The sequence below is a fragment of the Lathamus discolor genome, chromosome 7, assembly GCF_037157495.1.
Source record: "Lathamus discolor isolate bLatDis1 chromosome 7, bLatDis1.hap1, whole genome shotgun sequence".
Lineage (NCBI taxonomy): Eukaryota > Metazoa > Chordata > Aves > Psittaciformes > Psittacidae > Lathamus > Lathamus discolor.
In genome coordinates, this window is record NC_088890.1 from 230,969 (window position 1) to 245,532 (window position 14,564).

At 50.2% G+C, this 14,564-nt stretch overlaps 1 protein-coding gene and 1 long non-coding RNA gene across 18 annotated transcripts in view; both read left to right on the forward strand.

The window, feature by feature from the left end:
• The window catches only part of LOC136018137 (uncharacterized), a 38,953-nt gene extending 30,395 nt beyond the window's left edge, over window positions 1-8,558 (forward strand). For 8 of the 11 annotated variants that reach the window (XR_010614249.1, XR_010614251.1, XR_010614252.1 and 5 more), the window contains 2 exons: window positions 8,024-8,123; window positions 8,233-8,558. This is a non-coding gene — a long non-coding RNA (uncharacterized LOC136018137). Of the gene's footprint in view, window positions 1-6,768; window positions 6,953-8,023; window positions 8,124-8,232 lie in introns of all 11 variants that reach the window. The other 3 variants (XR_010614256.1, XR_010614257.1, XR_010614258.1) reach the window with 2 other exon arrangements.
• A 906-nt stretch (window positions 8,559-9,464) lies between these two features.
• The window catches only part of TMCC1 (transmembrane and coiled-coil domain family 1), an 83,831-nt gene continuing 78,731 nt past the window's right edge, over window positions 9,465-14,564 (forward strand). For 6 of the 7 annotated variants that reach the window (XM_065687826.1, XM_065687830.1, XM_065687838.1 and 3 more), the window contains exons 1-2: window positions 9,465-9,553; window positions 10,930-11,160. The gene's annotated coding sequence lies outside the window, so the exon portion shown is untranslated. Of the gene's footprint in view, window positions 9,554-10,929; window positions 11,161-14,564 lie in introns of those variants that run through there. The other variant, XM_065687839.1, reaches the window with a different exon arrangement.

The window sequence follows — 14,564 nt, forward strand, 5'->3', positions numbered from 1 at the left end:
CTTTATTTAGCCTAGAAATGCTGTTGGAACAACCACTGGTGGTTCCCTAAAGCCTTTATATGAGGACCTTGTCTTTTACAAAAGGAAATTTTGTTACTGCTGCTTGCAGCAAGGTGCCCTGAGCTCGTCCTGTCTGCAGGATGTAATTTTAATTCCGGGTTAAAATACCACAAATTCAGATGTTTCCAGCAAGATCTGTACTCTGTAATCTGCATTCATCACGAAGTCCAGCTCTCCTCAGACCATCTTTCAGTTCAGTATCTTTCAGATACTCTGCACTTCAGGGCACAGTGTGCACAATGCTGTTCTCAAGGCAGTCTTACTCACTTGTCCTCTCTCATACGCACAGTTAAAGTAGAAGATGGGGGAAAGCAGAAAACAAGGACTTCTGCGTTCTTGCAGTTTTATTTTTCCCCAGCCTGATTTGTTCTCACAGGCAGAGTGTGAATATTCAGCTTGCTCAGCGCAGCCAAAGCTGAGCCCACACCCAGCGGTCTCCCAAAGGTGGCTGACACACCAGAGGACTGTGCTGCCATTCAGCGAGACCTGGACAGGCTGGAGAGTTGGGCGGGGAGAAACTTGATGAAATTTAACAAGGGCAAGTGTAGAGTCTTGCATCTGGGGAAGAACAACCCCATGTACCAGTACAGGTTGGGGGTTGACCTGCTGGAAAGTAGCGAAGGGGAAAGGGACCTGGGGGTCCTGGTGGATAGGAGGATGACCATGAGCCAGCAATGTGCTCTTGCGGCCAAGAAGGCAAATGGCATCTTAGGGTGCATTAGAAAGGGTGTGGTTAGTAGGTCAAGAGAGGTTCTCCTCCCCCTCTACTCAGCCTTGGTGAGGCCGCATCTGGAATATTGCGTCCAGTTCTGGGCCCCTCTGTTCAAGAAGGACAGGGAATTGCTTGAAGGAGTCCAGCGCAGAGCCACAAAGATGATTAAGGGAGTGGAACATCTCCCTTATGAGGAGAGGCTGAGGGAGCTGGGTCTCTTTAGCTTGGAGAAGAGGAGACTGAGGGGTGACCTCATCAATGTTTACAAATATGTGAAGGGTAGGTGTCAGGATGATGGAGCTAGGCTTTTTTCAGTGATATCCAGTGATAGGACAAGGGGCAATGGGTGTAAACTGGAGCATAGGAAGTTCCACGTTAACATCAGGAAGAACTTCTTTACTGTAAGAGTGACAGAGCACTGGAACAGGTTGCCCAGGGGGGTTGTGGAGTCTCCTACACTGGAGATATTCAAGGCCCGCCTGGACAAGTTCCTGTGTGATGTACTGTAGGTTACCCTGCTCTTGCAGGGGGGTTGGACTAGATGATCTTTTGAGGTCCCTTCCAGCCCTTGGGATTCTGTGATTCTGTGTAATACGCTCTGCGCTCTGCGCTTCAGTCTGCCCGGAGGCAGCGCCTGCGGTGCCCGCGAGTCGCTCCGGGAGGTTCGTCGGTTTCCAGCGGGCGCGCTGCGCTGCGCGGGCCGCTCACAGCAGAAGGGGCCCGTCCGCCACGCGTGATCCGCCGGCCGGTGCCCGCCGCAGGGTTTCCGGCTGCGGACGTCCCGGCCCGTGGCCGCGGGAGCCAGGCGGGTTCGCCTCTGACGCTTCCGTTGCTGCCCCTTCCCGGGCGGGCGGCTCCGCCCCGATGCGCTTGCACGGCCGCGAGCCTGCTGCGGTCTCTGTGCCGCGGGGCAAGAGCGCCCCCTACGGGTGCGGGAAGCCACCGACCGCCTGCGCCGGTGTCAGCGGCCGTTGCCAGTGAGAGCCGCTGAGATTGAGGTGCCGGAGTGTCCCTAGGGTTTGAGACCTTAGAGCAGCTCCAGTGCCTGAAGGGGCGACGAGAAACCTGGAGAGGGGCTTGGGACAAGGGGTGTAGGGAAAGGACAAGGGAGGGAATGGTTTTATGCTGAAAGAGAGTAGATTGAGATGAGCAGGGAGCAGGGTCTCAGCACTGGGGGTCTGCAGGACACCCGGCATTGGGGCCAGCACTGGAGACTGAGCTGAGCTCTTAGGCAGAAGCTCTTCCCTGTGAGGGTGCTGAGGCGCTGGCACAGGGTGCCCAGAGAAGCTGTGGCTGCCCCATCCCTGGCAGTGCTCAAGGCCAGGTTGGACACAGGGGCTTGGAGCAAGCTGCTCCAGTGGAAGGGGTCCCTGCCAGTGCCAGGGGTTGGAGCTGGAGGAGCCTTAAGGTCTTTTCCAGCACAAACCAGTCTGGGATTCTGTGTGTCTGTGTTCAGATGGGTTCAGTCCAACTTTGTGGTGGCCCCATAGCTTTAAGGTCTCTCCAACACAAACCGCTCTGTGGTTCTGTGAATTTGTTCTGCCTGAACGCCAGCAGCACGCAGGCCACAGCGCGACATCTGCCCGCTGGCTCCGGGGCTTGGCTTTCCCCGGGCACACGCTCGCTGGTGCTGCGGGCTCAGCACCGGCACGGAGGGGTCCTCGGCCCGCGGCTGCGGCGTGGGGATGGCCGCGGTCCCGGCCATGGGCTCTCGCAGTCTCCTGCACAGGGCAGCGGGCAAGAGGCCTGCAGGCACTGGGCAGCCTTCGGTCCTGGGGCGGCGTGGGGCTGGGCCTGTGAGCGCGGCTGCAGCGATGGGACGGCGGCAGGAGGTGGCACTGCGGGGTAAGAGAAGCAGACGGCGGACGGTCAGCGGCGGTGCTCGCGCTCCCCTCGCGGCAGCAGCTCCGCCCCACCAACCGGGGATTTTCATCGCAGCCCCCGGAGGCCGCCGGTTCCCCCCGGCGGTGCAGTCCCGCGGCGCGCAGGCCGGCACCGCCAGCTGCCCGTCCGACGAGCCGCGGGGCCGTGGCGGCGTCCGCGCTGGCAGCGGGTGCTGAGCCTTGCGCTGAACTGGGCCCGTCCTCTGGGCTCCCCAGTCCCCGCGCGGGGAATCCGGGAGACACTGCCCTGCCTAGGCGGGCGTAATGCAGCCTAGGTAACAGCGTGGGGAGTGCTGTGTCAGCCCAAGTACTCTGCGCTGACTGACGAGAGAGGGCTTGACTGGATGGGAAAACGAGGTCATGCCGAAATAGTGAGAAACGCGTGAGGTTTGCTGCATGTTGTAGGCAGAAACCCGGCTGGTCAGCAGGGTCCGGCTGCTCGGGGAGGCGAACAGCAAGTTTGCAGGTGACACAAAACCGTGTTGGTACGCCAGAGGCTCGTGCTGCCGTCCAGAGGGGTGACATGGGGCCAAGAGTGACTTGAGCCTAATAATCCATTGATTGGTTTGTTGCCGTGATTCTGTTGAAGCCAGAGAACCACACGAGCAGAGGGAGCAGCCCTCTGACTCATTGCTCTGTCAACGTCCTCTGATGGAAAGGACATGGAATAACTTCATTGGAAAATTCAAGTTTTCTCAGGTACTCAGCTGGTTGGTTGCTATCCTCTCTGCTGCTTTACAGAATGGCATGTGGATGATACCTGGCATAGCCACAAGCCACAGGCATCAGTGTTTGTGAGAGGCTCAGACTTTCCTTCAGCTCAACACCACGTGTGTTAATGCAGTATCTCCATTGGCAGAGGGGGTTGATCATATTTATCTAGCTCGAGAGCAATGATATGAGCCTGACTTGCTTGGAAATGCCACATAGAAAACGCTACATTTTTGTTACTGTTTGCATTAATTATTTTTATTAGCTTCTTTGGCTGGATTGCAGCACTTACAAGAGACTGAGCACTTTGCAAATGAAAGTACAGTATTTTTCATCATATTATTGCATTACACCAATATCCAGACAGTAAACTGCACCCTTCAAGTTATAACAAGCTGTAATTTCATTGAAGGCTCCCTAGGATTTCTGGACCACAAGAGCAAAGATGCAGCAATTTAGTCACAGAAGGCAGAAAATCAAATTACAAACCCTTCAATACCCAATAGCAATATGCTATCGCTCTGATATGCCCCAGGTTGGATCAAATATTTCTGATACACTGAAACTGGATGGATTGTACCTTTTAGGGACATTTCAAGCCATTGTAACCATTCAGAGCCAACCTTGGCATCACTGTCCTGTCTTGCTCCTTTGACATAGAGGTGGGAGCCAAGAGCCTGTTTGCAAAAGAAAGGTGTGTTTTTTCCTGCTCCTTGGGAGGCTTTTCTTTACTTGTGAGCCATGAGGAACAAAAGTGAAGAAGAGAAAATATTTTCTGCCACTGAAGGTAGGTGCTGACTTCAGGGCCTAAGGAAGCCACTTGCTGGCAGAGTTTATGGGAAACCTGTTTGCTTACAACACAGTGAAAGCGTCTCATTGCTCTACAGTGAACACTCCACAGTTTGCAGCACTCCTCTTTGCTTTGTAGCTGGGCACATCACACTCCATGGTTTGTGGATGACTTGGGTGCACTAATGGGTATGGGAAGCAATGCTCAGCTCAGCTGGAAACCCAGCAGAGTTATACTTGGAGCTTGGCTTTAACTCATTGGTGAAACAAGCCACTTGCATTACGGAGCTGGTCCTGCATTTTCAAAGTGATGTAGTAGTTTTGGTTACTTAACCCATTGTGTCATAACAAGCCTTTCAGTTAGAAAATTCTGTAAACCGAGTTCCTGAAGGCTGTTCATATACTGCAAACCCCCAAATAGAACTGTCCAGAACCCCTAATAGCATTTGACTTTGTAAGTCACGAAGAATCCAGATAAACACAGGGACTAACAGGATCTTTGTTGCAGTGTATCTGACATTGCATTCTTGAAAACAGCACAACTCCCTTCCCTGAAACCTGAGTTGCACAGGTATGAATGAGAGGTATAGATACTAGCTGCAAAATTCAATCCCAGCTTGTTTTAACCCAGTTTGCCCATAGCACCTGGTACCTGACATGTCAGACAAGTTCATTCTGTGGCTTCAGAGTCCACAGATGACTTAAGAGTCCTGACTTCTTGGCAGTCTTTCCTAGGGTTCAGTCCTGCCCCAAACCCTGATCTGAGAGGACTTGGTCTCTGAATTGGTATTTGGGTCTTGCTGTCTCATAGCATCCAGTGGAACAGTCTCAGAGAATTTTCTCTCCTAGATTATCCCATCTTTCCAGATTTACCTGATTAACAGGTGTCATTTTGCATGAGAGCACTGGCATCACGTGTGTTTGTAAAAATCCTCTTAGCAAACTCCTGACCCCTGTCCTGCTTTCTACACTTCCAAGTTGATGGCCTGTTTTCAGTTAAGCCCTGATAGCTAGCTCTTTCTTCCCCTTCCCCTTTTTTTAATGGTAAGCTTTGCAGCTCAGCATCTTTTATTCCTGCCATGATAGCACAAGCAGTGTTGTTACGACTGCTGCTGCTGTGTTTGCAATCAAGGCTCAATGTTCTGCTTTATTTCTTATTTTCAAAGAATGGATACAGTTTCTTCCTGCTCTTGGGCAACTGCTGGTGTGGCTGGAATTTGTCAGAGAGCAGTAATTTATTTAACTTAAACAGCTTTAAATTTATTCTCCTGTCTTTCAGCATGCATTACCTCATTGCATATTTCAAATGTACATGCCCAATTTTGTGCTTGCAAAATTGCAAGCATGAGTAACTGGAATTATTCTTTATGCATGCAATATTAGGCATGAAACTACACTCACTGCATGCAGAAAAGAGGTCTCCCTACCCTCAGAGGAAAAAGCTTCTTTTACCGTTTCTAGAGAAAAAAGAGTTCTCCCTACACACCATTCCCTGCAGCCACCCCGTGTGAGCAGGGGCAGCCCTTCAGTGCCTCAGCTCTCGTGCTGCAGAGCACCCGCAGGAGTGCCATCGCTGACACATCCAGTCCTCCTGGCTGGTGGCTCTGGGAAGAGGAGGGCTGCAGGTGGCATGTGAGCACACACTGCCAGAATGAAGATGCCGGGAGATTGGGTGCACCCACACAAGGCTTAGGCAGCTGAAGGGCAGCTGTCTCACAGCTCACATCACCCATGGGGTGTGTGGCACCAGGATCTGCTCAGAGCCCTTGTCCAGCTTGTCTGTGAGCCACTGGAGCCTGCAAGGACAGATGGTAGCAGACTAAACGGGGCATACTCACCCATGCTACAAGGGATGTGGTCTAAGTGGTGAGATGCTGGGGTCAGTCACTACAACCCTGGGAGTTAAACACCTTGGAAATTTCCTTGTCTAACACTTAATCCAGAAGGCTCACTGCAAGTGGTGGCCAAACAGGCCATACTCAGCCTGCTTGATCTGCCTGGCATCCATACCTCTTGCAAAATGTTGGAAATTGTTTGTAATCCATTAAAAAAACCCTTTTCTCTTATTTTTGCCCAGTATCGTTCTGAACCCTATCCCCAGACATCTGTTGGTACACGTCAAAGTAGTAATTCTCTCATTGCAAGAGCACTGCAAAACTGAACTATGTCACACGGACACTGGGAAACATCTGTAAAGTAGCCATGTCTTCTGATGCTCTGCAAGAAGGAATGTAAAGGCAATCAGATTTCAGGAGTCACAGAACACTTGTGGTTATTGCTATAAGGCTTCTCTGAGAGCTGATGCTGAATTAAAGGACATATTTTTTCCAGTCAGATCAGCAAAGATTTTTCACCATTCTAACCAGAACTGCCCTCCTGAGCTTGTATTTCTGTTTGTAAGAAACTCCCAGGGTAGCTCATGTCCTTTATTCACCATACTGGAAGTATAGCTGATGCCTGCTGGTGCTTCTGAAATAGTATCCCCGCAGCGAGGCAGGGTTAGTTTCTATAGTGACTGGAGATTAAAGAACTAAGCTTTAATCTGAATGTAATTTATCAGTCCATTACCTTCAGTTCAATTCACCAGGTTATTTCATGTCTGTCTTCAATAAGATACTTGGTTTCTTCCCAGCAACTCCCTACTGAAAGAGCAAAATTTATACAAGAACAGGACCAAACCCACCCCCAAACGTATGGAGGAACAGTGGTTCATATCTACAAGACTGGGGACTCTCATGATACTGAAGGGCCTGCCTGACAAACCAAGGGTGGCATCATAGGATCTGACCAGGGCAGTGTAAGTGATGTTTTGAGGAAGCCACAGAAAAGTAAATGTAAACAGTCCACATGATGGGTTTTCTCCCTGCAGGAATCAAGATCAGTTGACAGAAGCACACAAGACCCTCCCCTGTTTCAGCCCCATGCAGGCTATTTGTGCTGGTGTTTTAGCCCAGCTTTCGTCTCCCTGCACTCTATTTAGAGCCACAGCCTGTCCCAGGACTTCCCTGTGCAAATGAGCATTAAGAGCTGTGCTGAATGCCACCAGCCCAGAAAAATAACCACTGTGCTTATTTTGTATTCACTCTGTGCTGGCACAAGCCTCTGCGTTGGACAGAGACCAGTGAAGCCCAAATGGTTTTCTCCTGTGCGAGGAGTGAACTGATTTTAAGTTGGCACATTGATCACCTACACAGTACAAGATCAAATTCGTAGACATACTGCAGAAAGTCCTATAAGAAAGTATATACAGACAGAATATAATTAATAAGCCAAAACTTCAATAGCCAGTACCTGCAGTGAGAGATGATTGTACTCTACTTCCTTGGCTACCCAGCTCATCACTTCTGTGTGCTGACTACAACCACAGATTTCCTGTGAACTTTTGAATCTAACAGTTGAATAGTTTGAATCTAATAATTTTATCTAACCCTAATCATGTCGTAGTTACTAAACTCACATGTTTAAAGCCAAATTTAATGTCAGCTGGAGATCTAACACAATTTGTTACTTACTTGGATATTTGTAATTATTAAATAAGAAAAAATAGCATGAATAAACATCTTAAATAGAAATGCAACCATGTATGCTGGTTGTTATGCTGTACCTGCTCTGAAGTTAGCCAGTGCAAGTCAGCCACTCGGGTTCACTTGCTGCTTTTGGTCAGTCTCACTTTCTGTTCTCCTGTGCTGACACAAGATTTCAATGCTTGGTAATTCAGCTTTGAAAGGGAGGAGAAGTGAAAAAATGGTTTAAACAGAAATTAAAAGATCTCCTACTAGTTCTGCAATATGTTTGTTGGGGTTTTTTAGGAGATAAGGGAAGGAACAAAGTTCCCATCAGCTTTAAATAAACTGCCCTCATTTCCTAGATGCCGCAAATCACAAAACGCCCAGCGAGACCACAGTGACCAACTGTTTCTGGAAAGTGTAAGACTTTGTTTGACTACTGATGCATCAGAGAAGAAGGCGGTAAGCAGGGGTACAACATCACACTCCTCACTCCTCAGTGGAGCCAACTATGCCACGGGTGGGTATTCGCTCTAGTCACGAAGGTTCACATTTTATTTCCTGCCTTCAGGTCTTCTTGGCATGTCAGGATCTACGTCCTCTCTGCACACCCTGTGACTGTAACCTCAAGTGGCAGTGCTTGAATTCAGCATCCAGCTCTTACCATCCATGTACACCCCAGCATGTCACAGCCAGGCTCAGCTTTAGCCTCAGGCATACCAGTGTGACCTGGGGGAGCTACGGAAGAAAGAAAGATAGCTGCGGGGGAGGGGCAAGGAGAGGATTTGAGTGCAAAAGATACTGGCTGGTGTTGGTAAATTCTTGAACTTCATGTGAAAAACTGTACGTAGCAATGAGCACCGATTTGAAATAAAAGTCAAGTTGTATAAATTACAACTTCCTTGTGGCTAAATACATTAATTGCTGCAGATAAACACAGATCAAATTTTTCATTGAATCAGCTTCAAGAAAGGGTGCAGCCTTCTAAAAATACACAAGCGGAGTCACCCTAGATGACACTGCTGTGCAGATGAGGAGAGGTGGTCATATCCACTGAGGCAGAGTCTTTTAATATCCTGGTCTTTGGTGACTTCTCAGACCACCTCATCTAACTCACTGTTAGGTAAAAACGGTGGAAAACCAGAAGCTGCTGATCAAGGAGCCCTTCTGAAATGTGTACAACAATAATTCAGCTATTCCAGAAGCTTCTGTATGGTCATCACAACACTAAGCACTATTCCATACGGTAAAATAGACTTTACACACCAGACTGAAGACCAGTACTGCCTACTAATCCTTCCTAGCGTACACGGAGAACCCGTGACTGCCACCCAGCACAGACTCAAACGGGAGCTACCTACCACGGCGGGCCTGAGGGCACAGCACAGGCCGGCGCCGAGGTGTCCGGGCAGCCACCGTTACCTCGCAGGGCTGACAGCGCACAGCGCGCCCAGCATGGCCGGTGGCTGCGCCCGGGGCCTCTCCCATCACCGGGGCGCGGTGCGACCCACGGGAGCGGCGGGGGGCGCCCGGTTCCGCAGGGCTGGGTGCGGGAAGGCGCTCACGGCCTGCGCGCGGCCCAGAGCCGAGCCTCGCCGGGCGGAGCCGGCCCTGCGGCCGCCGCGGCCAACCCGCCCACGGCGCTGCCCACGACCCACGTGACCGCCACAGCCACCACCCCTCCCGCTGGGGGCGTGCCTCAGACGGACGGAGTGGGCGTGGTCTCTCGCCTCTGCCCGCCCACTGCCGGTGACGCCATCACGCGAGCCGGGCCCCCTCCTCCCCCTCGAGCCTGCGCAGTGGCGTCGCGCGCAGCTGGGCCGAGTGCTGTGGCGGCGCGCGCGGGATGGAGCAGCCGCTGGCGGCGAGCGCGGGGCGCGTCCGCTCCGACGGTGAGTGACGGGAGGGGCCCGCGGGCCCGGCCCGGCCGCGCTTTCCCGCCCCACCGGCCCCGGTTTTCGTGCAGCCGGTCCGGAGCCGCGGGGTCGGGCCGTGGCCCAGGCTCGGGTTAGCGCGCCGCGGGGCCGCCCGCCCCCGTCGCCATCCCGTCCCGGCGGCGCTCGCGGGCCTCGTTGCCGGGGGCAGTGCGGCCGGCGGGCCGGGGCCGGGGCCGCGAGCGGAGCGCGGCCTTGTCGGCAGTGCCGGCGCTGGCACCGGCCCCGGCTGTGCGGGGGCGCTGCCGTGCCCAGCGCGAGATACGAAGCCCCCGCGGCCGCCGGCCCCTCCCGGTGAGAGCGGGGCCCGGCGCCGGTGGGCGGAAGCCTATGGGCCGGCGCTGCCGGTGCGCGGGTTCTTTGTGCCGGCGGAGTCGGCTGTGCCCGCCGTCGCTGACTGCTGCGCCAGCCGAGGCTCGGTGTGTGCCTCCCCGCTCCTTGCCCGCTCTCCTGCCTTTTCGGGGCTAATGTCGGTACTGGTGGTTGTGCCGACGGGTGAGTGAGCTCGAATTTTGCCCGTCTAAAAACGGGTGAGCATGTTAGGGTGGGCACCGACGGAAAAGGAAAAGGGGAGGAAACAAGTGATTGTATGAAGTTAAATGTCTTTTTTGCAAAATGGAACCCATTCATGCTTCCAAAGCATTTCAGGGTGATGCAAAACTAACTGACCTCTTTTATTTATCGAGAAGAATCCTACTGTTGTACCAGAAGTACAAAAGCATGTATCACAGTAGCATTCAAAAGCTTTGATTTGGAACCCTGATGAAATGCAGACACAGAAGAGCCCCAAGGGGTTTATGTTTTATAAGCTTAAATCCAAAATGGATAAGTTCAGAAGTACACTAATGCTCCCGAACATTTATCTTGCACAGGAAGTCTCCTTGCATGTACCTTTTATTTGTGCTGTGTTGGACTTTTATTGCTCTCTATGTCCCTCATTTTGGACAGCAGCTTAATTCTTTGGTGTGACGCTTGTCACATAAGCATTCCTGTGTGAAGATATGCAGAGCACACCAAGGCATCTAATAAGCTGGGAAGTTTTGTCTGAAACAAGGCACTCTGTGGTGTGGCATAGTGTTGTGTGCTCTGCTGTGATCAAACATTATCTGAATTCTTGGAGGATTTTCCTCCTTGAGATAATTTGTTGGATTAAAGTACTCAGAATATGAGGTAGCTTCAGAGGCTGCTGCTGATTTTGAGTATGTCAAAAGCTAGCAGAAACTCAGTATTTCAAGTAAATTATTTTCTCTGAAGGAGAGTCTGGATCTGTGATGCTGTTTTGTTGTTTATTAGATGTTAATGGGGTATTTTACTGTCATTGTTACTTTTGGCAGGTCTTTCTCCCCTACAAAGAAGATTAACTCTGGAAGTGGCCTATGCTACTGCCTGCAGATGTCTGCAAATGTAGAAGTCGATTTGTGTCTCCTTCCCTCCCCTGACTTTCCTGTTCCCTGTGGAATTTATACTTCGAAGTATTTTGAAAATCAGACCTCTGTTGAAGACATTTGGATTAATACTGTGAGCATATCTATGCAAAGAGACAAGCTAGCCTGAGTGATTTCAAGGTAGGTGTGCCTACTATCCCTTATAACAAACGGGAGGAGGGGGCTGTCTGGTGAGGGTGATGAGAACTCTGGGTGTACATTTTCTAGATTCAGATTGATCTGCCCCATTATTCATGGTTTAAGCAATGAGATACAATATGTTCAGTGGGACTGTGTGAGCACCAGAATATCCAGCTGGCACTGTATGGAGGGTGACCTTGTTTGGACCTGCTGTGGGAATATTCAGAAGATTCCTTTCAGAGAGGCTTCTGCTGTATGGCCCGAGCCTTCACTGCTAACCCAGTCAGATCTTAAATGCCACCAAGGTCTGTAGAGATTTTCTTCTTCAAAGCATTTGACACTTCGAGTAGTCACGGAAATGTACCTGGGGGGTAATGGTGGTTTCTCTATTTGGTTAGCTAAAACATTCAGATGGGGTTAGGAGAAACCTGCCTTGAACTGGAAAGCATCTTCAGTGAAGGCTGGAAAAGAAGTAGGTCTTGCTTGCCTTCCTGCGCACAGGTCATAGCACGGTGGTCCTTTTGCTCTAGAAAGTGTCAGTCTTACAGGGCAGTCTGCCTGTAATGTGCAGTTCTGCAGAGCTGAATGTGCTTTGCTTTGTGACTGTGCAGCCTTTTCCCACCCAGGTAGCAGAAGATAGACCTGTAGCTATTTAAGCAGCACAGAAATTCACCAGCTTTGCACAGCTGTATTTTACCAGAAGGCTTCTAGCTGTACTTTCCTATTGAATTCTAAACCTGGAATGAGGAAGTCTGCTAACTTCCTCTGTATGGGCTTAGAAGAGGCCAGTGTCCATTGATAACATCTGTTGACTCTCCTTTTGTAAACTAGTTGGACATGGTTATCTTTCCTGTGATACAGGCATTCATGCTGGCACTCCAGAGCACTGGCAGTCTTAAGTTAACTGTGGGTTATAGTGGGAGGGAGCCAAACATGAGTCTGAGTCTTCGTTGTTTTTTGGGTTTTTTTTCTGAAAGTAGCTCCTGACTGCACCCTCAGCGTGCTCCACAGAGTGTGTTGAGCAAGCATACTTCTCTTAAAAGCTTGTATTCGTGAGCTCCGGTGACTCAGGCTGAGACAATACTGCAGGGACACAGATCTAACCTACCTACCTGGTTAGCTTAGTAGGCTGACAATGATGTTCCTACAGCAGGAAAGCAAAATGGACAGTGTCTGCAATGCTAGTGTAAACTGTGATTGTGGGAGGTGCTCTGGTTGACAATGGGATCCTTACCTGTGTCGTGGTTACTCCTCCTGTCCTTTCCCTACAAGCAGAGTGAGAACCAAGGGGTGGTAATTTAAGGAATTTCTCTGTTAGGATTGTTAGTGCAGCAAACTTTCCATGTGTGCATTTCCCAAGAAAAACCTGCTGCCCTGTGAAAATTCAGCAACTCCTTCAGTAGCTCTGAAAACCTGTAAGAATGCAGGTTCCACGTATCCTTGACTGTGTGTCCCTAAGCAAAGTATTACTCTTTATTTCCTTATCTGTTAGATAAGGTTGAGTTACCTTTGTAAAACATTCCACTTCATGAAAAGCATGATTTAAGTGTTGTCTGCAATAACTGCATTTTCATGATTCAAATTCACATGACCAAAAGTCAAAACTAATGTGTTGAGTGGCAAAGAATTGGAGTATAAGGTTAAGTTTTCTTTTGATTTAAGGAAATGGTCTGTAAGGTGAAATTGTGTACATTGGGGACCATTGCCCTAACCTGCCATATAGGGTGTCTTGAGTGTCAGAGAACATAAAAGGGCACCCAGATGTTGAGACAGATGGTAGTGCCATTGTTTCAACTTGTGTGATGGATTGTGCTAAGTTTGCATATGCCTAATTACAGCTTCTTCAGAAATAAATTTGGCAAATTTGAGTATTTTTCAGATTTGTGTGAGCTGGTTGGTCTCCCTTAAAGAATTTCTCAGGGTCCTGTCTTTGTTCTGGAGTTGTTGGCTGTTATTTTCCTGGAAGCGAGTTGCCACGGTGATTATCCTGTTAGCAAGTAAATGTATGTTTCATGATTCCAGGGCATACTAGCTTGGAGCAAAAAGACTGGCCTTTTCTGTGATCGGCTGAAGTTCTGCACCCATAGACACCATGGACACCATAGTGTTTGCAAATCACTGTCTGTGGGAGAGCGCTGAACAAGCACCTTGTGCTGTAGTGGGTTGTAGTAGTTAAGGACTTGTATCGGTTGTCTGTAAGGAGCCGTGAGTGTGTTACCATGAGTCTGAGCCTGAATAATGGTTAAAACTGGAAATGAGAAAAGAGCAACTTATGACTGAACTTACCTGTTTCAGCCCAGTAATGGCTGACTGATTAGGAATGTGAAAGTGCTGTTGGAAAGCAGCCCCTTCAAGGTGTGTGGTACTGTGATCCTTTGCTATGTTGGCTTTCAGTTGTGATAACCTCTAGCTCTGGTCTTCAGCATTCCTGTTGGATCTGGGATGCTGTTTGTGCTCACCAGTGTTCGTTTTCATCCCCTTAAAGATGGGTGTCGTGGTTTAAACCGAACCACAAATCTCATTCACTCACTCCCCCCCCTTCTTGCCCTCCCCCTGCGGGACGGAGAGGAGAATCGAAAAGAATGCAACTCCCACGGGTTGAGATAAGAACAGTTTAGTAACTAAGGTATCACACAAATCACTGCTGCTACCACCAATAATAATAATGCTAAAGGAAATAACAAGAGGAAAGAATACAACACCTCAGCACCAGCTGACTGATAACTCGCCCTACTCCCCCCAGCCAAGCACCGACCGATACCTCCTCCAACCCTGCAGTCCCTTCCCTTCCAGGGTAACTCCCTGTTACATCCTGGGCATGACTTGCTGTGGTATGGATACCTCTTTGGTCAGTTTGGGTCAGGTGTCCTGTCTCTGCTTCCTCCCGGCCTCCCCTCCTCCCTGGCAGAGCATGAGGCTCAGAAAGTCCTTGGCCAGACCAAACATTCGAGCAGCAACTGAAAACATCGGCGTTATCAGCACTGTTCCCAGGCCAAAAGACCAAAACATAGCCCTGCACTAGCTACTAAGAAGGAGAAAAATGGCTGCTACTGCTGAACCCAGGACAATGGGGCAATGAGATATGGTCTTGGCTGAACCTGCCTGTGCCAGTGCTGTGACATGGGAGCCGCAGCTCACTGCAAACCCCCTGCATGTCCATCTTCTCACACTCCTCCAGGAGCAGGTCTCGGATGTGGGATTTGCCTTTGTCCTTGCTAGGGGAAATTGCAGGCTGATGTGACTTGGCCGTTGATTAACATTCAGTTCTTTGCTGGGAAGGAGCATGAACTTGAACATTTAGCCTTAACCAGAACACCTTAGTTAGTTTGCATTGAATACCTGTAGGAAGTTTGACTGTTTGGTCTGCAGAGTGTCCTGCGGTGCAGAAGTGAGGGCTTGTTGCA